The sequence below is a fragment of the Lissotriton vulgaris genome, chromosome 3_1, assembly GCF_964263255.1.
Source record: "Lissotriton vulgaris chromosome 3_1, aLisVul1.2, whole genome shotgun sequence".
NCBI lineage: Eukaryota > Metazoa > Chordata > Amphibia > Caudata > Salamandridae > Lissotriton > Lissotriton vulgaris.
Genome location: NC_141689.1, coordinates 151,032,790 through 151,060,285, shown reverse-complemented (window position 1 = coordinate 151,060,285; position 27,496 = coordinate 151,032,790). Strand labels below are relative to the sequence as shown.

General features: G+C 44.4%; 1 pseudogene across 1 annotated transcript in view; it reads left to right on the top strand.

Annotated features, from left to right (window-relative positions):
- LOC147726128 (uncharacterized) overlaps window positions 1–27,496 on the top strand; it is a 261,305-nt pseudogene that overhangs the window by 36,909 nt on the left and 196,900 nt on the right. Inside the window, exon 2 of the transcript XR_015309266.1 lies at window positions 12,605–12,793. The product of XR_015309266.1 is annotated as an uncharacterized LOC147726128 (transcript). The remainder of the gene's footprint in view (window positions 1–12,604; window positions 12,794–27,496) is intronic.

Sequence of the window (27,496 nt, the reverse complement as noted above, 5' to 3'; positions counted from 1 at the left end):
GCCTAGCAACTGAAAATCGCACTAGGGGACACACAATTTCGCTTGTGCTCACCAATTTACCATTTGAGAGCCATGCATGAGAAAAAGACTCGGTGTTTGGCGGATTTGGCCCAGAACTCCACTTTACAATTGTAACATGGAGTGGCCAAAATTCTGTCATTTTCGCAGCTGAGCGAAATATATCGCCCACCCCTAGTCACAATTAAGAAAAGGATGCTATTAGAAAGTTGCCATTTTCTTATCCTAACCGTTTGGGGCCTGCAGTCTGTGACCTTTGTATATTCCTCCAAGACAGTGAGACAAAGGTGACCTCCTGACATGATAGGAGGGGCAGAGCTGTTCTCTGTGCCACTTACGTTTTAAAGGAGTTGCATCAGCACACTCACAAAGTCAATCATACTAGTCTTTTTTTACCCCAGATCTATTGGGCAGGGAGGAAAACATTTCAGAACAATCTATGTGTAAAAAACGTCAGAACTTTCTTCCTCCTTATAGTTGGCATACAGTATTAAAAAAAACCCCTCAGATCATAAAAGAAAGAAAATAGGACCTTGAGACCCACTCTTCAGTTCACTGCTGAACCTACGGAGGGCACTTACAAATCCTGCCCTGCACTTCAGAGGACCGTTGTGCTGCATGAAGTCTGCTTTATAGTTCAAAGGACTGCCCTGTTGTTGGAAGCCTGCCTTGTACCCTCAGAAGACTGCCCTGCTGCTAAAGGACTGCCTTGCTGCGTGAACCCTAAAGAGTGACTTCAAGGGCAAGTTGGCTGCTTGAGATACAGGGACACAAAAAGGTTCAACTACTTAAACGCGGCAGCTGGGCCCTGCCTGAAGTGAGCCCAGCTGTCCATGTGGTGCCCACCCAGTTCTTTATCAGTGGAAGTAGTGTTGGAACCCAAATAACCAAAATCTAAAACTGTTCAGCGACTTCTAGCAGAGGGAGTAGATCTTGTTAACTACGAGTCTGCAGCTCCTCGCAGAAGGGCTAGGATTCTGCAGCTCGTCCCACTGTAGAATCAACTTCCAAAAAAGAGACTAAGGGCTTATATACGAGTTTGGTGGTCCATGGGAATGCCAAACCCACAGTGGCATGACGGCTACCGCCGCACCAGTGGTCTGGCTGCTATATTACAACTTTGTAGGTGTGGACCGCCATGGACCCACTGCAGCCACCGGGCTTCCGCGATCCCTCTGCGGTCACATGGTGGACTGGGGCAGAAATATGCTGGTGGTGCCCCTGCAGCACCCCCAAGCATATTACGACTTTCCTGATCCCGCCATGAAAAGTGTGGCAGTCAGGAAAGTAAGGGGGTCCCCTGGTGCCAATGTGCATGGGGTTCATGCAGGGGGGCACATGGTGTGCCCCCTGTGTGCTTGCACCCCAGTTCCTGCACGGCATGGATGGCACAGTTCATGCTGTGCAGGAACTTGCTTTGGCGCTCCCTCTGTGCGGCAGTTCAAAATTTTATTTATGAGCTTTAAAACTGCCCCGTCGCGGGACCGCCAAAGCAACACCCACCCGACCAAAAGGAAACTCGTATTCTGGAGGGCTGGCTGTGGTAAAGTTTGATGGTGTGGGCGCCAGGTGCTGGCGTGGCGGCCCGCTACCACACCGCCAAACTAGTAATTATGCTTGACGTCTGAACGTAGAAATCTTCACCACAACTTCACCCAGTGGCTCCCCAATGACCACGCCTCCTCCTCCTTCAGTAGAGCTCAACCCCTGGTGGCTATGTCACAGGGCAGACAGACTTTACTTGAGAAAATGTGTAAAGCATTTTGAAGTATCAAAACAGCGAAATAGTCAAAAACCTAACTCAATAAAAATCCCACTCCAATGTATAAACATAGAAGAAAATATAATAAACAAAATGACACAAAAATGATAAAAATCCATTGAGGGCGACAGGAGATATGAATGTTTAAAGTTATATATAACAATACCACCAAAAGCATTAAGTGGCAACCAAAGTCATCTGGTTGTGCTTGACTGAGACCTATGCACGATTAAGGCAGACAGAGTGCAAGTCAGATACAAAATCCAGGTTCATCCCTATCTGAAGTTTACTTTCTTACTTAGTCTCTGAAATGGAAGTCAAAAGTACTAAGAGGGGCAATGTAGCAGGCTGTGGCTGATAGGATTCCACATAGCAGTTGGTCAAGGTCCCGGTGAAACAGCTGACTTTAATGAGAAAGATCAGAGTGAGAGGAATTAAACACTTGTGCCCAAGAAGATCCCAAGAAAGGCCCCTCGCCAGCTGGATACTTTTGGCACCTTCCCTCTGTGAAGATTTCTACGCTTGGATATCGTCATTTCTTTGGAGCTTGGATATCATCTTTGTAACATCCTACTAAAGCAGATTTGATGCTGTTAAAAAGATCCAAGCAACCTAAATCTTTGGCCCAACAGCAATGTACCTCTGTCATATTGACTTGCCATGTTTGTCCCGATTCTCTGAAGGTTTTTGGAACAAAAAGGTTTCTAAGTCCCAGGTTTTTCAGGATATCAGAAGCAGTACACTTTGACACAGCCAATGGTCCCAAGACTTCAGGAACAGAATTTGGGGGTTAAGACGTACTCCAGCTGAAGCCACCAGTAGGTGGAGTTAGAACTGGTCAGCTGGGCTCTTCTTGCAGCTTTTTATAGCCCTGATGCCTAACAGGAGGCGGGTCAACTCATCCTTGGAATCCACTTCTTTGTCCTGGGTACAAGTGGGAGAAGGTCTAGCACTTTAGGTCCCCTCACAATTCTCAACAGCAGGTACTGATCTCTGTCTTCCAGAGGTCTAGTAGTGTGTTGAAGAGGATACCCTTGGTGCCACATTTATACGTGGCACTAGCTGGTGAGCAGAGTTGGCTCCTGAACCCTCCATGACCAATAGGAAAAAAATGTCCAGGGACTTTTGCAGCAGTTAATTTTGCCCTCCCATTCCCACACCGAAACTCTCTCTACCTAAATGCAGCATAGCAGAACTCGCATCTCTCTGTGAAGGGACTTTTTGCCCATGCCAGAGGTGTAATCATGGAAATGAGCTCCTCTGTGGTAATTTCAAACCAGTTCTGGGGCAGCTTTTTTCCCATTGGGATTGGTGTCTGTTTGACTGGGGAACAAAGAAGGGCCAAAGGCTGGTGTCAGTTCACATTGGACTCTTAGGGTAGAACTATTTGAAATGCATCAAGTTCCTAGGCAAAGCCCAGGTAGCCCTCCTACCAAAGGAACAGAAAAGCCTCCCCACAACATAATCCCTTTGTCCTGCTCTCTGAGCAATTTTCACATCAAATCAAGGTGGACATTTCGTTGCCAGGTGACCGTTAGAGCTCAAGCAATAGGGCCCCCAGAGGCTTTAGGCAGGGAAAAGGCAACTTTCTGAAAGTATCTCTTCTTTAACAATTAGCACAAATTCAAATTTCCCATTACGTTGGTTTTAAAATACCTTTCCTATAGAGCTGGCAGCCTTGCTACAGACAAAATAACTTTTGGGGATTTTTCAATGTAAGGATATGTGTGAAGTTACATTTCTACATGTCATACTTTTAAATATCACGCACTCTGCCTTATGTCTTATAAAGCCTACATTATTGTGACTTAATATTTAAAAGAAAGGTTTTGATTTGTCAAAAGGTTTTATTGTGACAAGCCAAATTGTTGTTTAAGAACTCCCACAGCCAAGCCACAATAGTAGTCATGTTTGTACTGTCACTGAAATGGATGGCACAAAGGGTGCTGCAGTCAATTAATGGCATTTAATTTACAGGCCCTGTGATAATCACCAGAGACTTAACGCTAAGTTAAATATGCCAGTTTTGGAGTACAGCCAATTTCAATATGTCTTAGGAGTCATAGTTCATAAACCGTGGCCTGGTTAGAAGAATCCTAGTGCACAGAGTCAAAAACCAACAGCATCAGTCTACAAAAATGGGGGTAATGATACAAAAAGAGACCATTTTCTACATTGAGTCATTGTGGTCCCTTTAGAGGCTGCTGCATGCAAGCCAGTGTTATTAGGAAATGAGTCAGTGTTGCACCCTTGGCAGGTTTATGTGTGAAGACCCTTGCCATGATCTTCTCTGGATTGAACTACACTGATAGGATTTGTGGGAATATCAGATTAGTGCTGTTATTTCCAGGTGAAATTCTCCAACTATGTATAATCTGAGGGGGGTGGAGAAACTCTGAAAGAACCTTCAATACGTGTAAGGAGTATGTGTGAAAACAATTCTCTTCATCCTAAATGGCTCCACGTCTCCTTGTCAATTAAATTGTACAGCTGTTGGACAGAGAGGAGGCAAGATGGCGCCCGTGTGAGAGGTCGCTGCAGAGCCTGCTCCTGAGCCTGAGCATGGAAATTGCTTAACGTAACGCTCTGAGTGTCACCTTCAGCCCTTCAACCCTTCAACTCTTCAGCCTCAGTCTTGCACCTACTTTTTTGCCTTCAGCTGTCTCAGACCTCCGAGACCCTCAAAACTCTCCTGTCGATGGCCACGCTCTGTGATTGTGTATGCCAGCGAGGGGACCATCATAAGGCAAGGCAAGTAAAGCTACCATTTCTGAAGCGCCTTAGGAGCACGGGAATTTCAACTTTGCTTTTCAGTACTTTTTCGCGCTGGTTGAATCGCAGTGGATAACCGCAGGGGATAACTGGATAACTGAGGCTAGATGAACTTTGAAAACGGAATAAACTAACTTTGCTCCGGAGTACCAGAAGTCGGTTTGCTAAGTGTGGGGAAAAAAAAAAATAAATAAAAAAATAATAAGACAGAAGACGCAATTACACGCGTTCACACGGAGTGCAGCTAGAGCGGCTAAACCTTGCTACCGGTTTCCTTCAACTATCGGCTTTCAGCTGTCGGCTTCAGCTACCTGCATCCCCGGGTTTCCCTTTTTAGTGCCAAGACGCTTGTGGTGCTGCCTGCTCACAATAGGCGCACTATGGAAGCATGAAACGAGTATATGGCTACACCAAAAAGGAATCAATCAGCGGTGTGTAAAAGTACACTGTGAGACACTGGGTGAAAGAAAAAAAAAAAAAGAGAAAAGGACTCTTGGACTCGAGTGGATCTTACTGTTCAGCGCTGATCTGCTCTCTCCTTTCTTGATCGATAGCGGTGCTTGTCTCCTCCTCGTCTCCTCATCGCTTCTCAATCTCTGTTTCCATCACCTCCCTCGCTCCCTCGCTCCGCTCACCGCCTCAAGCTCGCTGCTGCTCAACAGCTTTCATCACCTTCATTGCCTGCCATCATCTTTCATCTGCAGACACGACGGCAGGTCTTAAGAAGGCAAGAGACCACGTCGTTGTCAAGGGTGACGACGCTGACGCTGTTAGTTGTCAGCACGGAATGCACGGAAAAGCCCAGGGGGGTCGAGAATAATAAATGAAAAGAGAGCATTGAGTGAAGAGTACAGCACAGCTAAGAGCACAGCACAACATAATACAAAAGGTGGATGAATATTTGTCAAAAAAAAAGGAAATATAACGGAAAAGCAAGGAGATTAAAGGGGGGAAAAAAAAAAATATATAATAAGTTATCACCCCAAAATCACCCCGGGGGGGGAAAAAAAAAAAAAAAATAGTAATATAAATAATAAATATATAAAAAATATATAAAAAAAAAAAAAGGGATAACAGAGATTCAAATTTATACACAATACGATACAACAGCAACAGCAACAGCACACCGGGAGTAAAGGGAGGCAGGCCACGGATGGGCTCTCTGGTGGCTAGAAACAACTTTCAGCAGATCTGTTCAGACTTGCAATTGGGGAAGAATACAGATCTGGATATTAAGATCCTCAGGAGAAATAGAGCGTGTGCTGGATTCTCAAGCTTACTCAAACCAACTTCAAGGTTTAGAGGTGGAGGATTCAAGGCTAGAGGTAACCCAGTACTGCTCGCAGTAAATATCACGGAAATTACTATACAGACTTTCAAAACAACTATGGAGAAAGACATCGAAAAGATCAAAGAAAAAGAAAAAGATAAAATCAAAAATAAGGATAAAACCAGTGACAAAACCAGCGAACTTGATACTCAAGATCTAAATCAAACTTTAAAACAGAATCAAACTGGTATAAAGAATGATAAGATAACCGAAACAAAACCAAAAGCAAAGGCCCAGGCTCAAGGAGTAGAGGGTGAGGGTGATCAAGATCATGAAAAAGAAGAAATACAAGAAAGTCAAGAAAGGGCAGAAAACTCAGATGACCGAGGAAATACCAAAGAGAGTTATAATTCACAAGGATCTCAGAAGAGAAAAGAAACACAGAGACGACCCGAAACTAGGGGTTACAAAGCGATGGAAAATAACGACGAGGATAACGATGATGGCAAAACAAGAGCTATCAAGACTGATGGAATAGATAGAAACAATGAGACCGGTCAGATCGAACAGAAACAGCACAAGGAAGCCGAGAAATCAAAAAAGAAAGTCAAGGATAAACAGAGAGTAAAAGAAGCAGAAAAGGAAAAAGAATTGACAAGCAGAGAGAATCTTGACCTACTGGAGAAAAAGGCCAAAAGATTACAGACGATCAAAAATTTAAAAGCCACGGCCAACATAACTGGGCACTCAACAGGTTCCCAACCTAGAATCTCAAACATATTCAGCCCAGCAATTAAAGAGAGACACCAGAATAGCCCACTTAATGAAAATGCACCATATACAATGGATCTACAAGGATTACAAAATAAGACCATCATTGCGGCATCTGAGGTTTTAGTCTCAGCAGTCCTAAAAGAACATCTAGAACATGAAAATTTGAGAGAAGAATGCGGATCTCTCCCCAACATAGACTCAGACTTAAAATCAAATCTATTGGTGAAAGGCAGTACTTCAGAAGAAGTCCCGAATATAAACCGTGTGACGGAGGAATACGTCTCAGCAGAAGTCTCCGATAGCTCTGAATCAGAGATCTATGAGACAGGAATATCAATCTCCAGTGAATCCAGCAAATCCAGTGAAGAGACTGACCTTGGTGACAATCACAAACAGGAGGAACTGGACAAAAAAGCACCTTCACCGGCAAACACTGGATCTAAGAATGCCCTACTATATGATTATACACCTCCAAAGAAAATGGGGAAAAAGAAAAATAAACATAGAAGGCATCCAAATATAATTCACGATGAAACGACAGATCCTGGGAGCAATCCAGAACAAATAATAGTGAGAACCAAACTCTCACGCAAAAGCCCCTATCGCAAAACAAATGCTGATTCGGGAAAAAACAAGAATATCATCGACAACCTGGATGATGATGAACAGCCGAAGCACAGAGAACCTACACTTAGCGAAGTCTTTGATTCAATCAAAAATTTTCATAAAGATGTAAAGGAAGATAGCCAAAGAAATCATGTCGCCATTCAAAAATTGGAAGGAGCTATCAACAAAGTTGGCAATACATGCCAGGAAATCTCAGATAGAATGTGCTCGGTAGAAGCTCGTGCAGAAAACCTGGAATCAGATGTCGCTAGACTACAACTCCAAGCAAAGGAGCACGAGGGAATAATTAAGGACTTGATGATGAAAGCTGAGGACCAAGAAAATAGAACAAGGAGGAATAATCTTCGCTTTCTTGGGATTCCCGAGGGCTCGGAAGGGAGCGATCCAAGGAACTACATGATCAATCTACTAAAATCTTCTTTCCCAGAACTTAACTCCTGGGAAATGGATAAAGAAGTATGCCGAGCACATCGCTTTCCACTAATACAACCAAAACGGTTAGAGAAATCTTCAAAATATCCTAGAGCTCTTTTAGTCAACTTTGGGAACTTTCTGGTACGTGACACTATATACGACTTGGCCAGACCAACGGCTCAAAGAGAATATAGGGGCTTTAAGTTTTTTGTGAGACCAGACTTTGCACACGCAACAGTAGAAAGACGATGGCGAATGCGACAGCTTTTTTCCCCTTTCGAAAAGCTAGGAGCAACGGTCTATCTGCAAAACCCGGCGCGGTTAAAAATAATCTACAAAGGCTCAACAAGGAGTTTCACAAGTGAAATCCAGGCAGAGGCCTATCTCAAGGAGGTTGAAGCAAGAATGAAACAAGATAATGGTAACTAAATAAAATAAGGCATCTAGTGCCGACGAACTATTGACTCGCGCTATGAAGGTTGACACTCACTAGGCCCAAAAAGTATCAGGCCAGGTGGCTGGTCCAGGCGCGCGGAACACACGGCCACCAACAGCTGGGTGAGTCAAAACCCAGGTTGCCTCAAGGGGTGGCAGGAGGGGGGGGGGCTAGAGGGTGTGGAAGGGAGGGGGGGAAAATGGGGTGGGTGGCGGGCGTGGGGGGAGAAAATGGAAAACTGAAGAGAGTTCGTACTGTTAAAGTGATTCCGAATGAAAGGGTAAAATTGAAACAAAGGACATGCTGTTATTATGTATATTGTGTATATATCAGTTATCTGGACAAGTTGATGCTATGGAAATATTTAAAAATTAGGTATGTCTAAACTAAGGATTGGATCCCTCAACATAGGAGGATTAAATGATTGGAAAAAGAGGGGGAAGCTTGAACAATATCTAAATATGATCAATTTAGATTTAATATGTTTACAAGAGACCCACTTACCCTGGAGCAAAAAACATTGGTTGAATTTTAAAAACTATGAATTACTGTCATGTACATCCCAGACCTCTATGATAAGAGGTGTGGCCATAATTGGTAAAGTGGGGCTAGGGGGGGCCAAAAGGTGCAAAGCGGATTCATCAGGAAGATGGGCAATTTGCGAAATGAACTTAGGTTTCACTATCTGCACAATATACGGATCCAATACAGACGAGCCAGTAATCTTTAGCCAAATTGAAAATGAATTAAGTGATTGGTATACCCCGATAGTAGTATGCGGCGATTTTAATATCTCTGCAAATTTTACGGATGGCAGCGCATACATAGGTAGGAAGCCAAGGGTGTTTAGAGCAATCACGTCAATGATGCAGTCACACGGCTTAGATGATGTTTGGGGAAATTTATTGACCGGAGATCCCGGGTTTACCTATTTTTCACATCCTTTTAATAAATACTCGAAACTGGATTATTTCATGATCTCGTCTACCCTACTTAGGAGTGTACAAATAAATAAGCTTCCGAAAATTATGTCTGATCATAATCCCCTAGTTTTAAATATGGCCATCAATAAACCATACAAGGTTCCTAGACCTTGGTCGTTTGATAAAAAACTATTAGCGGATGCCGACTATATCACACATATGAAAATCTGGTCCCAGTCCTTTTTTGACGCTAATAGGTATAGTGCATCAAGGGGAGTTGTGTGGGATAGCTTTAAAGCAGGAATAAGAGGAGAGACTATAAGCTATACCACCAACATATGGAAAAAGGCTAACAGGGAAAGGGAAGCATTGATGGGAAAACTAAGTCAGGCAGAGACACAACATAGACATGATATAATTACAGGTGCTCAATCTGTCGAGTGTCTACATAGAGTGAACTCCCTAAAAGCTGAGATCCAGAAACAACTAGCAAGAAAGGCGGCAGCAAATTATCAGGCACAGAGATCACGCCTTTACGAAACTGGGGAGCAAGCAGGTAGAGCTCTTGCCCTGCGAATTAGGCAGGTGGCTAGTAAGAACATTGTGACACAAATTGAATATCAGGGCCAAATACACGATAAACCTGGTGAAATTCTGGAGGGGTTTAGGAAATTTTATCAAGAATTATATCAGGAGGAAGTAGCCGGAGATGCACCAAATTTATGCTGGTTAGACATGGGTAGTAAGTTGAAACCAGCCCAGATCGAACTACTGGAACAAGATATTACAATGTCAGAGGTATTGGAAGCACTGAAAGAACTTGCAAGCGGAAAGGCGGCGGGCCCAGATGCTATACCAGTAGAGCTTTATAAAAGTCTAAGGGAGGAAACAACACCAATACTCTTAGATCTATTCAATGGTGTAATGAATACCGGAATAATACCTGAGTCCTGGCAAGAAACTAATATAGTAATCTTTCACAAAAAAGGGAAACCTAAGACTAACCCGAGCTCGTACAGACCAATATCATTGATTAACGGCGATAACAAGTTATATGCCAAAATTATGGCCACCCGCATGGGAGGGATCATTGCGTCCTTGGTTTCCCCCTGGCAGCATGGGTTTATCCCAGGAAGAGGAACCACAAACCATATCAGGAGGGCTATTACACTATTTGACATCGGTGCTGCTAGGGGGGAGGAGGTTGCAATGATCCTCCTCGATGCGGAGAAGGCATTTGATCGCGTCAGATGGAGTTTCCTATGGAAGGTTATGGAGGCAAGGGGATTTGGCCCTAGATTTTGTCAAGCCATCCAGGCTATGTACTCATCGCCTATCGCAAGAATTCAATTAATGGGGGAAAGATCAGATAGGATCAACATAACAAGGGGTACAAGACAGGGCTGCCCATGCTCTCCAATCCTGTTCGCGCTTTACATAGACCCTTTAATTACACAATTAATGAACAGTGCGCTTATTAAACCAGTAATATCTAATGGGTTTCATACCAAACTTCTAGCCTATGCGGATGATTTAGCAGTCATTACAAAAGATCCAGAGCTAGCTATGAGGGAGGTAGTTAACATAACCAGTCAGTTTGGAGATGTGTCTGGCTACCGACTAAATGTGGATAAAACACAGGTACTCTGTTCTAGAAAAATTGCCAAGGTGGATGGAAGGTATGTAGAATCTGTAGTTTACCTGGGTATAACAATTAATGCAGAACCAGGTAAAATAATTGACGATAATTACACCCCTCTTCTCAAATCTATGGAAACAGATCTAAAAAGAATGGACTCATTAAAGTTGTCACTGATTGGGAGGGCCAATGTCATAAAAATGACACTGTTTCCCAAGGTGCTTTATAAATTAAGATCAATCCCATTCAAAATTGACGAGAAAATTATTAAGAAGATTGAGTCCATTTTCATGAAATTTTTATGGCAATATGGCAAAATACGGCGGTCAAATAGATATATGGCATTACCACAAGATAGAGGTGGGTTGGGATTGCCAGATATTAAGAGCTATCATTTTGCATGCCTCCTTGTAGACACGGCTATCCTACTCCATCCGGGGGGCCCAACTCTCAGGCAGGCGGAGATACCATCAATTTATCAGCTATTGGTGGGAAGTGAAGCCGTAGGGCTTCTATTAAGGAGAACCCAGAGGAGATATTACATGGAAATTGGATATAAGACATTGGAAGGTATATGGTCCATGTGGAAATCTGTTAAAAAAGTTCTAGATATACCCACTATGCATTATCGCACACCACTTTGGAATTCAACACTCTTTCCAAATCTTAGTAGCGATGGAACGTGGCGACATTGGGAGAGTCATGGCATTGTGGAGCTGGGGCAAATAATGATCAGAGATCAATGCAGAACGCTAGAAGAACTCACATACCATTATTCACTACAAGGCTATCAAGAGTTCAAATACCTACAGATAGTAAATAGAATTAAAGCAATTAGGCCATACATCACTCAGCTTGGGAAATTCGAACTAATTGAGTATTTGAAGTCAGGTGGTCATAGAATCAGAGATATTTATAAAATATTTAACGACGTATCAATCGACGATATCGGGAAAATTGAAACTACATGGTCCAGAAAATTGGGAGATCCCGAAGTAGACCTTGATAAAGCGTTAGCTATGGATAAGAAGTTTCTGCGTTCCTCGAATCTTAGGGCCCAACATTTCAAAACTCTATTTAATTTATACTATACGCCCGAAAAATTATTCTCCTGGGGGAAAGCGACAGATAGCAACTGCCCCAGATGTGGTAATGGTACAGCAGATCTTATACACATGTTCTATGGCTGTGAAAAATTAAAAACTATTAAAACCGAGATAACACGCTTTTTAGAGGGGCTACTCGGCGTTAAAATTAATCTATCCCCAACTCTGATAATAATTGGTTGTGATGTGAAACTAGATATGAGTATGGAGGCTGAAGCTTTAGTTTTCATTTCCGTAGCAGTCCTCAGGATTTTAATCAGCGCAGCCTGGAAGGATATAGAAGCCCCAACTTTCCAAATGTGGTTGTGCAGAATGCTGGGTATACATAATATTGAGGAAGCATTATATGAGGTAAAAGGAGTAAAGCTAAGGGATATAGGCAAGCGACTTTGGGCCCCAGTGGCCACTTGGAGGACAGCAAAACTACAAGTGAATGATTTACTGGCCGTTTAGATATTTAACATGTCAACTGACTCTCTACTGTATAGTACTCTTTACGCCTTTTTCGTTTGATTTAATAATGTAATGCATCTAACTATGTACTTACGTATGTTTCTATGAATATGTATTTACCGGTATGAACTCTCAATAAAAATATTTAAAAAAAAAAAAAAGGAGTATGTGTGAAAAAGAATGAAAACCTGGATATCTTGTAACTGAAAAGTGCTTTGTGCCTGGTGAGTGCAGGCTGCTATTGGCTTTAAGCCTGAAGGGATCAAGCACAGATAAGCTACCGTCTACTGCTATTCAGTAGAGAACATTTTTCCTCAATCCATGTTAAAAGGAGTGCTCTTCTTGAGACAATCTGAAAAATCTGCCCTTTTATGCTTCTCAGTGGCTCTAATGTTTTTTTTATTTTTCAGAACAATGCAGAAGCCCAGTCACAAGATGGTCATCACTAACCCTATCTCCCTCCAAACTATGGTATGACCATGGAGAGAGGTTGCAAGTGATGTGCTCTGAGGGATACCAGCCTTCAACATCTGTAATAGAGTGCAGACAAAAGGGACATAGTTCTGCCAGTGAATGGAATGTGACGGTCACCTGCATCCGTAAGTGGGCCTTAAATTATTGTTTTTTTTGTAATATTTTTTTTAACTCTTTTTTATTAAGATTGCTCAAAAAACATGGTTTACATGAATCACTTGTGTTTATACATGGTGAGGTTTAGCTATTACAGCAGTAGTGTTTACAATAGATAGGAGACTGTACATCGTTAATGGCTCACCGGGAGTAATTTCGTAATTTCGTAGCACAAAATATTATCCAAGAAGTGTCTTAACCCGGTTCCTCACATCGATCCACCACTCCGCCCCATTGCAGTTGTTGCGCATCACTCTCCCACCGGCGTCACTCTGTGTTGCCGCCATGGTGCCCACACTTTCTCCCATTTTTTAACACAACCCTTACTCTTATACACTGTTACTTCAGCCCGCTGGCTCCAGTCAAGATCCCGTTCCCACTCATTTTATGATGGAGGCGAAGACGCCCCCCACCATCTGGCAATGTTCCTTTTGGTGATCCCAGTTGCAAGTGCCAACCATATTCCTACGTATCCGGGCCAATCGGAGTCCCCTTTGATCATCAAAAGAAGCCACTTTGCATCAATTGTCACCCTAGCCATAACGTCTGACTTTCCGCCAGTATCTGGTAATTTCTGGACATTCCCATAGAATATGCAGGAAAGTTCCCTCCTGCTGGCAACCCCTGACGCATAATGCTGTTGGAGCCGTATCCCAGGTATAAAGGTGTGTACCGGGGTAATAGGTACTAAGTAGTATCTTAGGCTGTACTTGTCTAAATCTGGAGTGAATCGCGATCTCTCCTGGACTCTGTATTGCCTCCTTCCAATCCTCATCATCTATGCTCCCCAGGTCGTTAACCCAGATCTCGCGCAGGGACAGCAGGGGGTCTGGTATTTTGTGCATCAGCTTGCGGTATATTGTAGATGTCATTTTCTCAGGAATGGGATCAAGTAACAACCTATCCTCTAATGGGGAGTGATCCGGGACATGGGTACCACTTTGGATGTGGCTCCGTAGTGCATGCATTAGTCTCAGGTAATGGTATCTCTGTGTCGGATTTAAATTATATTCCTGCTGTAGCTCCTCAAAAGCTGGGGAGTGTCCCTCTTCCATATATATATATATATGAATAGAGCCCAACAACATTAGGAATAGCGATTTAATTCATGTCAAGAGTAATTATACTGATCGGGTTTCCAGCTCGTCTTTGAAGGCTCCTAAAAGCTGATTTTCACCATGACATCATGAGTTTTGAAAGCACCCTAGGATCTCAGCAGCAGCCTCGTCAAGTTTCTTGTGTTTTTTGGTCGAATAGAAGCTGGTGGAGGTGGGTTGGAGTCATGTCCGGGAAGTGTCTCTTAAGCAATTCTTGGACTGGATCCCCAGCCCCTTCAAGTCCACACCCTCTCCTCTGATACATGAACTGTTTTTAAGTTGGCAAGTCTGCACTGTGAAGCTCTGGTGACGATCTCTTAAATATAGCTCTTTTATGCTCCTACCATGCTCAAGCATTGATGCAAACTGGTGATGGAAGTTGCGACCCCTATGCAACCAATTGTGACCCCAACAGCTTTTCTTGCAATCCCTGGCTCCCTTATCAGAACACTTCAGGTTTGGTTTATATGGCCAATTGAAAAACTTTGGGCAAACCCTGGATGGTGGGAAAGCTAGGCTATTTCATACAACATGTGAACCAGTGTCAGCTTGTTTGAAGGCATATACTGGTGCGGCCAGGCTGGGTTGCATTTTGCTGCCGTAGCAGAGCATGCTACAGCTCTGTGCCCAGTCATGTGCTTCCAATCCACACAGGCCTTTCTTGCACCAGGCATGTCATCAGAGAACCTGACAGTGCCAGCCTGTGAGCAGTGTCCTACAGTGTCTGTACACAGACGTGCAGTCCTCACTACCCTTGCAGAGAAGCTCTTAAAAAGCAGCATTGGGCTGCCAGTGGATTTTATGGGCGGGCCGGGCAGGCAGAGAAGTGTCTGAATAACTCTAGTTTTCACAGTAGACAACAACTCAGTCTTAGTTTGTAAGACATTTCTACCTTATGCTACAGTTATTAAAGAGCCTTTTTTCATGTTCGTCATAGGGTCTAGCTCACACCTAAGAAAGGGTTCCACTGTAGTCTCTCTGTTGACCAGTGGACCACACGTTTGCATGTCCTGCTTTTTTTAAACCCCCCTCTAACCCAAACCTGCCATTAGTAGGAGTTTCAGATCAAGTCTGCACACTAGCCATGTGTCACAGCAAGCCCTTGCATTAAGATCCTGTCACTGGTGGTCCTCCCAGATCCAAGTGCAGTTCAGGTGCCACGCTGTGCGCGTACAATAGATCCCTCCTTTTTCAATCAGTAAATCACAGAGCCAATCTGAGGCAAGTTATTGGTCTGTGCTTGGAACCAGAGGTACCGTAGGCTCAAAGCTATCAGCCCATGGAGGACACTGATTCTCAGATACAGAAATATTCATGTCCCCCCCACTCTGGAGCAACTACAGGAGGGTCATCTCTTTTCCTGCCTCCCTTGAAAGAATGGTATGATGGTGGAGGCAGGGTACGACTGTCATGACCTGAGGGATATCCACTGTCAACATCTGAAATAGAAGGCAGAGTAAAGGGTCAGAGTTCTGAGAGAGAATTAGATGCCCACCAGCATTCAAAAGTATGCCCTGCCATCCTGTTGTCATTAACTCTTTGATCAAGTCACCATGGTCGTTGAGTCACCGAAATGTCAAGGGTAGTGGAAGTTACACGACATACCCTGTGACCTTAATGACATCACAGGCAGTGACATCATATGACCCTTGATCCTAATTTTTCCCAGAAAGACATACCACGTGACCCTGACATCACACTCACACTTTCTTAACCCATTCTTATTCCTTTTCACTCACTCGCATTCACTCTTAATATCACTCATACATACCGACACAGGCCCAGAATTGCTAATGTTTTGCACCATGTTTACCTCACTTCTGTGACGCAAAAATGGCGCCACATGTTGGGGTGTGATTTACTATCTAAAAGCAAATATAGATTTGTGTTAGATAGTACCTGAAAGTCATGCAAAGTTGTGCTATGTACTACCTCACGGTACTTTGCACTAAATAGGTGGTGCATAGGTGTTTCCATGCAACCACACATGGGGTTTGGCACAAATTAGCAGAGAAGAATTTTCACCAAACCCTTACAACTCCTCAATGCAGTCTTAACAAGGAGAAATGTTTTAATTTCTCTTCATTTTTTTGTCTTTGCCTGTGTGATGTATTGTACAGCAGTCCATCTTTCTGACAGAGTATCCACAGGTCCATAAGTGTACTGAAGACTTGGGGGAAAATTTACAAGCCCCTTATGCCACTTTTGCATCAATTTTAACATGGGAAAAGTGACACAAAAGTGGCACAAGGGGCATGTAAATCTGCCCCTTGGTGTCTAAGGTCCTTACCTTTGAAGTCGGGAGAAGTTTCTAGAGGCATGCCTTTGAGATACACAGATGTCCTAACTTCCCGGCCCTGACTCCAGACGAGTGGTGGCTGGTGACATTTGAAAATAATGGGGCGTAAAATTATTGTCGTACTTCACTGCAGCGAGCGAGTGTAGCGAGCGATCCCGAACAACCTATGGGTGGTTTTGAGTGGTTTTCCCACCAGAAAATTTTGAAAAAACAGTGGGCAAATGGTGCATTTTGAAGCAAATTTGAGGAAGTAGGAAGGTTAATAAAGCGATACGATTAGATTATTTATCATTTAGGAAACTTAAGTGAGTTTCTATCTTTCTCTGGTGAAAAAGCCCTTTACTGTTATTGCTGTTGAGTTGCAGTCCAGCAATCTCACTGACCACTGAAGAGCCTGAGAAAACGTACATTTCCTTCTCTACTCAGCCTGGTGCGTGAATACACTATTGCACTGTCTACTGCCACATGGCACAGTTAACCAGGACACCAAACAAGTGGCAAAAGACTGCGGCCTAGATTTGGCACAACTAGCAAAACTGAGCCTGTGATCATAAATAGTGTGTGTCTGTGTGGAGAAGCGTGAACATGTTGTAGTGTTTCAACACTAGCACACTGTCGGATATGGAATGCATTACATTAATCAGAGAATGGCAATGCCTGCCCCTTGGGGTGAACAGCCATGAGGGAATCAAAAATGTCTACCCATCGCTAACGTGAGATGGAACCATACTGACTGCTCATGTATGAGTGTCTGCCTGCTCCCTGCCATGTGTCATGCTCTAGCTCAAGTGAGAGCATGTGGCAGCTGAATGTATTTTCACTGGTATCGCAGGGCCACAAATGTGAGAATTTCATATTCTGGGATTGTGGTACAAAATAATGCACATTTCAAGGTTAAACATATCTTACTCTTTGTCTAATCACATTGCTTCCTAATGGCGCTGATCATAATTCAATACAATAAATGTGTATCACGGGTTATGTTTGCAACATGGCATTACATTCACATGGTGGTGTTAATGCTAATTATCCAAACTTATCTCATCATTGAACAATTTTTTCCACAGGCGCATTTTAAAATGGCCTTCTTTACAGTCGTGTATAACGCAAACTTGACCTGAAGGATTTTTAGTTCGCTTTACGTGAGCACCAGTTCCATTACACAAGGACACATCCATCTCTTCCGTTGCCCTTCAGAAAACACCAGCCACAAAATGAGATTGAAGAGATTAATTCTATGAGTTTGTGTTTCACACTCACAAAGCTGTTTGTTCACTGAATGCGTATCTCTTTTTATTTAGTGTGAAAGAATTGAACCTCTGGTCGTCATATTGTTTCCTGTTCTAATGATGCCCCGGGAACAAATCAGGGTGGAAAGGCCGTTGGTATTCTCGAACTGTAGACATGTTCTTTTAAAGCAACGGTTCCACCCGTCGTATAGTATCCACTGCTCTGTATTGTTTTTTTGAGCCGTCATGTATATATTTCTAGACACGATACACCTGTCACATTCCCTCTCAGCACCGTCTTGATAAATATATTTATGTGATTTGCGTGACTGTTGTGTTTTTTGACTGTTTCGCGCACAGGATTATTCATTACGCCTTTTCAATGTTACAGGCATATAAAAGAGGGTACCTCAGTGGGAATGCCCTTTCTTATTTTAAGTGAAGCATTGTGATTGGAAGCGCCTTCGTGAAAGAACCTTCCTCACAGAACGCTTCGGAGCAAACCTTTTTCTCAAATTCAAGCTCAAGAGGCTGCATAAAGGGAGTGCATACAGAGCCGTCTCACATCAGACCACCTTATAGATGAATGTGTGGCCATAACATTAACAGTGGCCTCTGCTTTCTCGAAGGGCAATAATTTAGAATGGATCAACTCTGCAAAAGGATCCACTTTCCGACCTCCAGTCCGTTACTTGTGTTGTTTCATAATTAACCTTAATTACACAGTGCAAGGATGAATCAAGAATCCTGGGAAAGCTATTAGCAGCGCGTTAGTCTTGTTGATGAAAAACTACAAGAAACTAAATCGGACCTTTGGCAGCGCAGCCAATAAAATAAAACCACCCACTGGGCGTTCAGCCAAGAAAGAGCAACTGTGTGGGCAGCCAAGAAATGATGCTCTCCGTGCGTCACACATTCTCAAATTGATAGGAACCCATTACAGTCTAATATGGAATGAATACAATATTTTACAGATGGATTAAATTTGTATTTGAATCACTGCGCTGTGAAAATGTATCCTACCCTTTGATAATAGTATGGCTGGAAGTACATACAGAAATGTATGAAACTGTCTGTGGGTGGATTTAAAATGCAGGGAAACTACACATTACATGGACCGAATACAATATAACACGCATCACATAGCTGGATTTTAAACATGTCAACATTTGTTTGTGGGACCTTAAAACAGTGTGGACCAGTAGCGGCTGGCATGACGGGTGGGTGAGGTGAGGGGGGGGATAGATGGGTGGGGTGAGCGGAGTTGCGCGGTTTCAGGGGGGGGGCCTTGTTCGCGGGGGAACAGAACAATAATTACAATATTTTTTAAACGTACTTTACCCAGGGTCACGCACGGCTGCCTCAGGTCCTGCTGCTCCGGGTCTGCCTCCGTTTTCCAGAATGCAGCCTCCCTCCCCTCCCCTCAGCCAATCACAACGCTGCAATGGCACCATCGTAATTGGTGCCTGTAGGGAGGCCATTTTCTCTATAGAGGCTGCATGCAGCCTTCAAAGAAAAAAGGGAGAGTGCGCATGACTGGTTTGGTCGGCCCTAGAGGGCAGACTAAACAGTAAGGGCCCACAACAGTGGGCAAGCCCCTCCCCCTGCCCTCGAGCAGGACCGCCCACCTGCCCGCCTCCAACCAGGCACTTCTGCTTTCTTGCAATGCGAGAGGCAGAAACATAAATTGGTAGTTTTACCATTTTAGATTTCTCTTTCTTGCACTGAGAGAAAGCAGTGGGGCGATGACCCGCCACTCTAAGGGAGGAGCGGCCCCTGCTCCAGACTAACTACAGGTGGTATGCAGTCTTTTGTATGGAGATGGAACACAACCTACTCAAGTATAAGTGGGGCAGTTGGGGTGTGGTGTGGCTGGATGGGTGTGTGTGTTCTCATCTATGACCCGATTACCAGTTGCACGGTAACTGATGGGGTGCAAACTCTTTACACATACTTACAGTAAAAGTGCAGTAATAACCCACCAGAATAGGGAGTACTTGTGTGGACACAAGATTAGTGTGCAATATTCTGCATGGTACTCAATAAGGTCAACGCAGACATTTACCCTCTGCTATGAGCAGGTGCTAAATGTATGTGGGGACTTATAAGTGAGGCGGGGTGGAGGCAAAGGGTAACCACATTCTGAACGCATCCCAATCAGAGTTCAAAATAAACCACAGGATTGAGACTTCTCTAATTGGTAAAGGGAGCACTTGCTTTTCTTCTCAAACAGGATACCGTGTAATGTGGTGTGCATGAGAGAGTTATTAATAGTAATTTTATAATATAGAAAAAATAAATATTTCTTAACAATGCTAGATTACAATAAATACATAAAATCAATTCTACAACTAATGACCAGTCAATGTTTAAGTAAAATCATTTAAATCCTGACATTATGCGATAATGATAGGTTAAATGTAAAAACATAATCAATTAGCAAATAAAACCTTGATCAGTCATTCAAAAACAATATTTACTGGCATGATCAATCCTTCTTTTGTTGTCTCTGAAGAATGCCTCCTTTAGGTATTTTCTCCTTGCATCTAAAAGGAATAAACATACACAAATTTAGTACTCAATCGTGTCATTCTTGTAACCCACACAAAAACTGTGTTTGAATGATGAAAACTGATTGTTCCTGGCAGCCTCAAATTGGAATACTGGGATATAAAACAGACAGAACTTCAATGCTTTTATTTTACAGGCAGGATCAAGCGATGCAGTAAAATAATATTGCCTGGGCTTACAAAAAATGTCCAGAATGTAATCTTGGTGCTCAGAGTTCTGGAGAAGACAATCGTTGAACTTACTGAAGTTCCTCAGACCTGTCTTTATTTGTTCTTTGAGATTTGATCGAGAGATGCTTGCCAAGTTATTGAAATGACAACAGATTGGCAGTTATATATATTTTGTTTAAATTGTCAATTGTTTTTTTTCATCAAAAATAATGGAGGCTTTGGAAGGGTTGGGATAGGTTTGATGTTTGTGATGTTCAATATTTGGCCTTTAACCCTCCCTCCATAGACATTGCTGATTTCTTTAATTAAGTTCACCTTGGTGTTTGCTTTCTGTCTCTTGTTTGCAATGTGATCAGTCCACAGAGGCTTGTTCTCCACAGACAGGCCAAGATAATCTATACTGCTTTTATGATTGGGTAGCCACCATTTGTTTTCCACTCAGTTTTTATATATATCATTGAATTTGGTCTTTCGAATTACATGATTTTTGTTTCTCCCAAACTGATCTTGAAGTCATTTGCCATATTGTACGCTTGAAATTTCTGGAGTTGGGTTTGCAGGCTGGAGGAGTCTAAGGAGGATGATAATTTGGTCATCATATGGTAAATATGAAATTGGGGTAAGGCCATAAGGGCTGTCATGATGGAAATACAAATCCGATATGTAAAGGGTTTAAAGCCAAAGGTGCTACAATGCAGCCGTGCTTAAGATCAATGGAAGCACTCAGGCTAGGAAAAAGGTTATTCTCCGTCAATTCTACTTGGAGCCCTGATTCTTAATGGAATTTAACCAGAAAATACAGCAAAGCATCGTTGATGGACCATTTCTTTGGTTTCATCCAGAGTTTACTGCAAGTCACACTGTCAAATGCTGAAGAATAGTCAATAACGCAGATCTTTAATGAAATACATTTTTTTGTAATAGAACTGGCTATTAATTTCAAAGCCTCAATGTTGTCAAGGGTAGACTAGTCTGGCCTGAGTCCGGTTTGGTTAAATGGAAGAAGGTTGGAATCAGAAGCCCAATCAAACTTTTAATCCAGCAAAAATGTGCAGAAAAACTTCTCTTCAGTACCTGGGAGTGCAACAACATTATAGTTCTTTGGGTCATCACTGGGTCCTTTGTTATACCGATGATGTATTATGGACAGTCTCCAAGAAGGTGGAATTTGGACAGATTGAAGAATCTCCAAAAATAAATTCAATAAAAGTTGGCTCCACAAATCTGTATTCTAAGTTTAAGATGTTAATTGGAATTGTGTTCGAACCTGCAGCTCTCGAGGATTCAGCTCTTAGAACCATAAGATAGATTTCCCTCTTCATAATCTTCCGATCCTGGTTTATATAGATTGAAAGAGTAGCCATATCAACGGTACTAGATCCATACAGTAACTTGACGTTTATAAGCCATTTGTTGAAAGGTACATAAAAATCAGAGGCTGCCTAATGTGAGCCGGTGCCCTCCTGCCATGTTTTTTTTAAATCTGTTTATTAGGCAGCTTGTCATAACAGATCAGCAACAGTCCAACCCAGGACTACAATTTACATTACACTTTAGACGAAACAAGCCTTTTTTGTTGGATATGAACCAGCAGTCTACAGATACATGTGAACGTGGAACAGAGGTACTGCCAATAACAATATGAATGAATGAATGGGGAATTTATAGTGCGCAAACTTAACCCAGAGGGCATCAAGGCGCAAGACACACACAAACATACAGTCTCAGAGAAGCGGATGCCAGGACATTAGTAAGCCTGAGAGAAGAGCCAGGTTTTTAAAAGTTTGCGGAAAATCCCCAGTGAGGGTTGACTAGAGAGTTCAGGTGGGAGCGAATTCCATAGCTTAGGGGCCAAGGTGGAGAAGGCTCTTCCTCCCCACTTCGCCTTTTTAAATCTGGGAACCGAAAGCAGATTTCTAGAGGCCGAGCGAAGGGTTCTGCTGGGAATGTAGGAGCTGACAAGAGACCTGATACCTTCAGAGCCCAATCCAAAAACTGCCCTGTGGGCCATGCAGAGGAGCTTGAAAGAAATTCTGAGATTTATAGGGAGCCAGTGAAGATCTTTCCTGGCCTGAGTTGCAGATGTGAGCCTGGGGAGGTTCAAGACCATCCTGGCTGCGGCGTTTTGCACCATCTGGAGGCGATGGACAGACCTCTTATTTATGCCGCAATAAAGTGCATTGCAATAATCGAGCCTGGAGGAAACAAGGGCAACTGTTGACTGTTTGTGGGCATCAGGCGACAGATAGGGGGCAATCTTTCTAAGTGTCCGAATGATGGCACAACAGGTGGACACCGTTATGTTGACCTGGAGGTCGAAGGATAGGGCCGGATCTATCAATACGCCAAGATTCCTGGCAGGACGGGTCGGGTGTGGGCAGTCCCCCAAAGAGGAAGGCCACCAATCCTCAGATCAAATATCTTAATTTCCTCCAAAAATCAAGACCTCTGTCTTTTCCCCGTTCAATTTTAAGAAGTTTCGTACCATCCACTGTGATACTGCTTCCATACATGCTCTGAATTTAAGGGCTGAGTCGTTTACCGACTGAGCGATGGAGACCATAATCTGATTATCGTCGGCGTACAACAAAATCTGGAATCCAAAAGATCGTACCATTTTGGCAAGTGGGGTTACATAGATGTTAAATAACATCGGGCTTAAGGAGGAGCCCTGCGGTACCCCACATTGCACAGACTGGGAGGGGGACAGAAAGTTGCCCAATTTTACTCTCTGCTTTCTTTGGTGAAGGAAGGAAGAGAGAAGACTAAGGGCGATGCCGCCCACCCCTGTCCCTTCAAGCCTGTCAACCAGAATCGAAGGAGACAGGGTGTCAAAGGCTGCCGTGAGATCGAGCAGCACCAGTAGCGTAGTCTGGCCCCCGTCGACCTCAGAACAGTTGTTGATCACAACTGTAAGGGCCGACTCAGTGCTTTGAGCAGCACAAAACCCATGTTGAGAGATTTCCAGCAGGTCCGAGCTCTCCAAGTAGGAGGCCAGATGGCAATTGAGATGGGCCTCAAGTATCTTGGCCGGGGCTGGGAGTAGTGAAATAGGCCGGAAGTTTTTTAGGACTCCCGGATGCAGAGAAGCCTTCTTAAGAAGAGGCTTGACAACTGCGGTTTTCCAGGATATGGGGAAAATCCCCTCGGTGATGGGCAAGTTCATGACCTCTAGAAGGGGAGGAAGTGCGACCTCTCTTTAGGCCTTCAGAGTTTTTAGAGGACAAGGGTCCAAAGGCGAGCATGACTTGGTGGCGTCAAGGAGGCAATTTAGTTCTTCCAGGGTCAGAAGAGGAAAACCTGCGAAGCCGAAATTGGGGCCAGATTCAGATACCTCATCCTGGGAAGGGTATATCAAATAACTTTATTTCGATTCCACAAAGAAATCATAAAAGTATACATCATCATAAAAACACAAGCTACAATAAAACCACGGTGCATAATGCTGATTTTCATAAACATTCACTATCGATTTCTAATAGCAAGAGCTGATCTAATAGGGGTAGAAGAATTGATGGAACCCATACCTAGCAAATGTTTGTGTAGGGCTGTTGGTCTTGGTGGGGGGATAGGTGGGGTACACGGATAAAAATCATACAGATCCCAAACGGAGATGGAGCCGTCATTATCATGGGGCTGGGAGGATCGTAAGTAGGGGACTGTGTGCCTGTCCCTAAATTTGACTAGAACTAGGTCCCCGGGAATTTCTTTAGGTGTTGACCCTAACCAACCCACCCTTCTAACACTCAGGATGCCACCGTCTTTGTTGGGTGGGAGGGGTCTATTTTTTGATAACCAAAACAGGACCTTGTACAATAGGTCTTGATGCCTTTCAGGTCTCCCGTGGATGGGTGCAGGTACTCCTGCAAGAACAAGCACAAAGGGAGCGGCTTCTGGAGGCAAATCTATACAAGCTACTCTGTTAGGCTCTGCTCTAATAGCAGAGTATTTAGGTAACGCGGGTTTACGGGCAATTTTGGTGGCAGTTGAAGGTAGTTTCTTGGGAGGTTGTCTATCGGTTAGGGCATTTTTTGTGGTTTTGATCACAGATGTATGGGCAATTTTGGTAGCGGTGTGAGGTAGGCAATTGGGGGATTGACTAACAGTTGGGACAGTATTAGTAGTGTGAGGCACTTTGGGAGCAATAGGGAGAGAGGAACAATTAGATCTAACAATCATTGCGGGAGAGAAAGAATTGGCTTTAATAATAGTCTCTAGGCTTGTCAACCTGCCCCCTAAGATGTTGATTTGATCAAGCAGGGGTGCTATTACAGATCTTAACATCAATTCAAACTGGGGCAATAGTTGCAGATGGGGGGATGCTACTACGTCAGCCAGAGTTTCAGTGTGCATCTTGGATAAGGTAGGATTTATGGCAGGCGATGAGGAATCAGTGCAAAGTCTTTGTATTTTGGCTTCTGTTTCGTGATCATTAACCCCGTTGTGCTTCCTTTTCACATTTTTGCCTTGTGACAGTCCACTGGCTTGGCTGCTATCCTCCTTAGGTGATAGGGGTGAATTGCAAGGTCTATCTACGCGGGGGTCGATAGTAGAGCCTTTTACGGGGGAAGGGGCTATAACAGGAAGAAAGTTAGTCCCGCACAAAGCATTTAATTCCTCCCAATAAGTCAATTTTTTCGGACTGACAGAGGTTTGTAGGAGGGTTTGAGTTGGGTTAGTCCTGAAAAAAGTATTTAGTTCCTCCCAATAGGAAATTTTTTCCGAACTGACAGGGGTTTGTGGAAGGGTTTGAGTTGGATCTAGGGGTTGACGGCAATCATCGGTATCTGTTTCGCTGATAGTGGTAAGGGTCCTATGGCTCTGAATGTGCGTGTCCATTTCCTGGCCCGGGCATCGTTTTGAATGAAAATTGGATAGGCCCCCTTGGATGTCATGATTTATGTAATATGACTATGTTGGTGAAACAGAAGTCCATAGGTTGTAATAGGCACTATACCTTCTCTTATGGGGATGCCAAGGGGAGTGGCCCGTCCCCGTCCTCCTCGTGCCGCTGAGGGCCGTAGAGGGCCCGCCCTTTGCCCGGGCTTCGCCCGGCGCGGCCCGCGCGCTCCCGCGTTGCGGGGGTTAGTCCCTCCTTATCAGCGCCTCCGGGCGCACACTGATTGGCTATGGCGGCGTCCAGCCGCTAGGGATCTTGGGGGATGTAGTTCCCTCTCCCGCAGCCGCACTGCGATGTCCTGGCAGCGGCGGCAATGGCGGGGAATGGCGGGGCTGGAGGATCGCTCGGACCCAGGAGCACAGGGCAAAAGGTAATGGGTAACTCTGTCCGCAGAAACGCCTCCCGCTTCTGTAAGGGCAGTCCGTCCTTATCAGCGCCTCCGGGCACGCACTGATTGGCTATGGCGGCGTCCAGCTGCTAGGGATCTTGGGGGATGTAGTTCCCTCTCCCGCGGCCGCGCTGCGATGTCCTGGCAGCGGCGGCAATGGCGGGAATGGCGGGGCTGGAGGATCGCTCGGACCCAGGAGCACAGGGCAAAAGGTAATGGGCAACTCTGTCCGCAGAAACGCCTCCCGCTTCTGTAAGGGCAGTCCGTCCTTATCAGCGCCTCCGGGCGCACACTGATTGACTATGGCGGCGTCCAGCCGCTAGGGATCTTGGGGGATGTAGTTCCTTCTCCCGCGGCCGCGCTGCGATGTCCTGGCAGCGGCGGCAATGGCGGGAATGGCGGGGCTGGAGGATCGCTCGGACCCAGGAGCACAGGGCAAAAGGTAATGGGCAACTCTGTCCGCAGAAACGCCTCCCTGCCTGGGAAGGGAAAGGAGGAGGAAGTGGGGATGCACAGTTAGTATCCAACTCCAAATTGAGGATTTTAAGGGAGTTGTAAATCTCGGCAATTTTTGAGTGGAAGAAGCTCGCGATATTATCGCAGAGCTCCTGTCTCTCAACTACGGGGTCAGCTGCTTTAGGTGTCTACAGAGTATAAATGATTTTAAAGAGCTCTCTTGTTGATTTTAGTGAGGCAGTGATATTGCTAAAATAGTTATTTTTTCGTCGGCTATGGCCCTCCTGCATTCCCTCAGCGAGAGTTTGTGTTGTATTTTTCCCGAAGAGTCGGGATGTGCATGCCAAGACCTTTCCTTTTGTCTGCACTTCTGCCGTAGGTTTCTTAGACGTTCAGTGTACCAGGGCAACGAGGGACTCTTCCTGGCAGAATAGTGTTTCTTGGGCGGCGCTAGGGTGTCCATCGCGTGAGAGAAGGCGTTGGACAAACCAAGTGCAGCTGCATTGGGATCTGACAGAGAGAGGGAATTAAAGGCATCCATAAATGGGGCAAGGGAAGTATTATTGACCTCTTTATAATTTCTTCTGGTTTCCCCTACATTCCTATTCAATTGGTTTGGGGCAGAGGGAGCGATGGTCAGACCAGGACAAAGGAATAGAAATTCCCGTCACCAGTCTGGTGTCATTTGAAAAGACGCCATCCAGCGTGTGCCCAGCAAGATGCGTAGTGCCTTCAACCAGTTGGGTCAGCCCGAAAGCGGTCAGACCCTCGACCAAGGACATTGTGTCTCTGTCATCTACCGCCTCCAGATGAAAATTTAAGTCACCAAGGAGGGTTAGATTGGACCTGTTAATGAAGGGCTCTAAAAGTTTAAGTATGTCGTGAGAAAAAGTAGCCCTGGGGCCAGAGGGCCTGTAGCAAAGGATGCCAGAAAAGGAGCTTTGGGGGCACACTTTATCGAAAAAAACAGTGCCTCAAAATTATCAGAGTAAGAAGTGATAGGGTCAGTGCGACAGATAAAAAAATCTCTGAATAGAATTCCCAGCCCTCCACCCCTATTAACGGTTCGCTCCATTCTGGTCAGGGCTTAGCCCTACGGGATGGCATCATCAAGTCTGGGCCTGAGGAATCCGAACCCCAGGTCTCAGTTATAAACACCCAGGGGGGTTTCCTCTGTAAAACAAAATCACTGAAGGCTACATTGTTTCTGACCAATGAGGGCTTCACTACCTCCGGAATAGCCTGATGTTTTCTAAGATGCCGAATCCAAGCAGGTCTAGGGACGCTACTACAACAGTTTTTGGTTAAAAGATCATCCGGGGATGGAGTGTGATGACATAGTTGTGGAGGGGGCCTAACAGAGAGCAAAGTAGAGAGAGTATAAAACTCACGGTCGGCAGGAAGGGAAAAGCGGGGCCCAGCCCGTCTGGCCCGTGGCGCGGTCTCAGTGCGGACAGGCGCGGACGGGCTTAACTTTGGCGCAACTATGGCGCGCGCACGCTGTTCGCGACCGCTGTGCGCGGAGAAAGCCATCCGTACTAAATAGGATGGAGCCTGCGTGT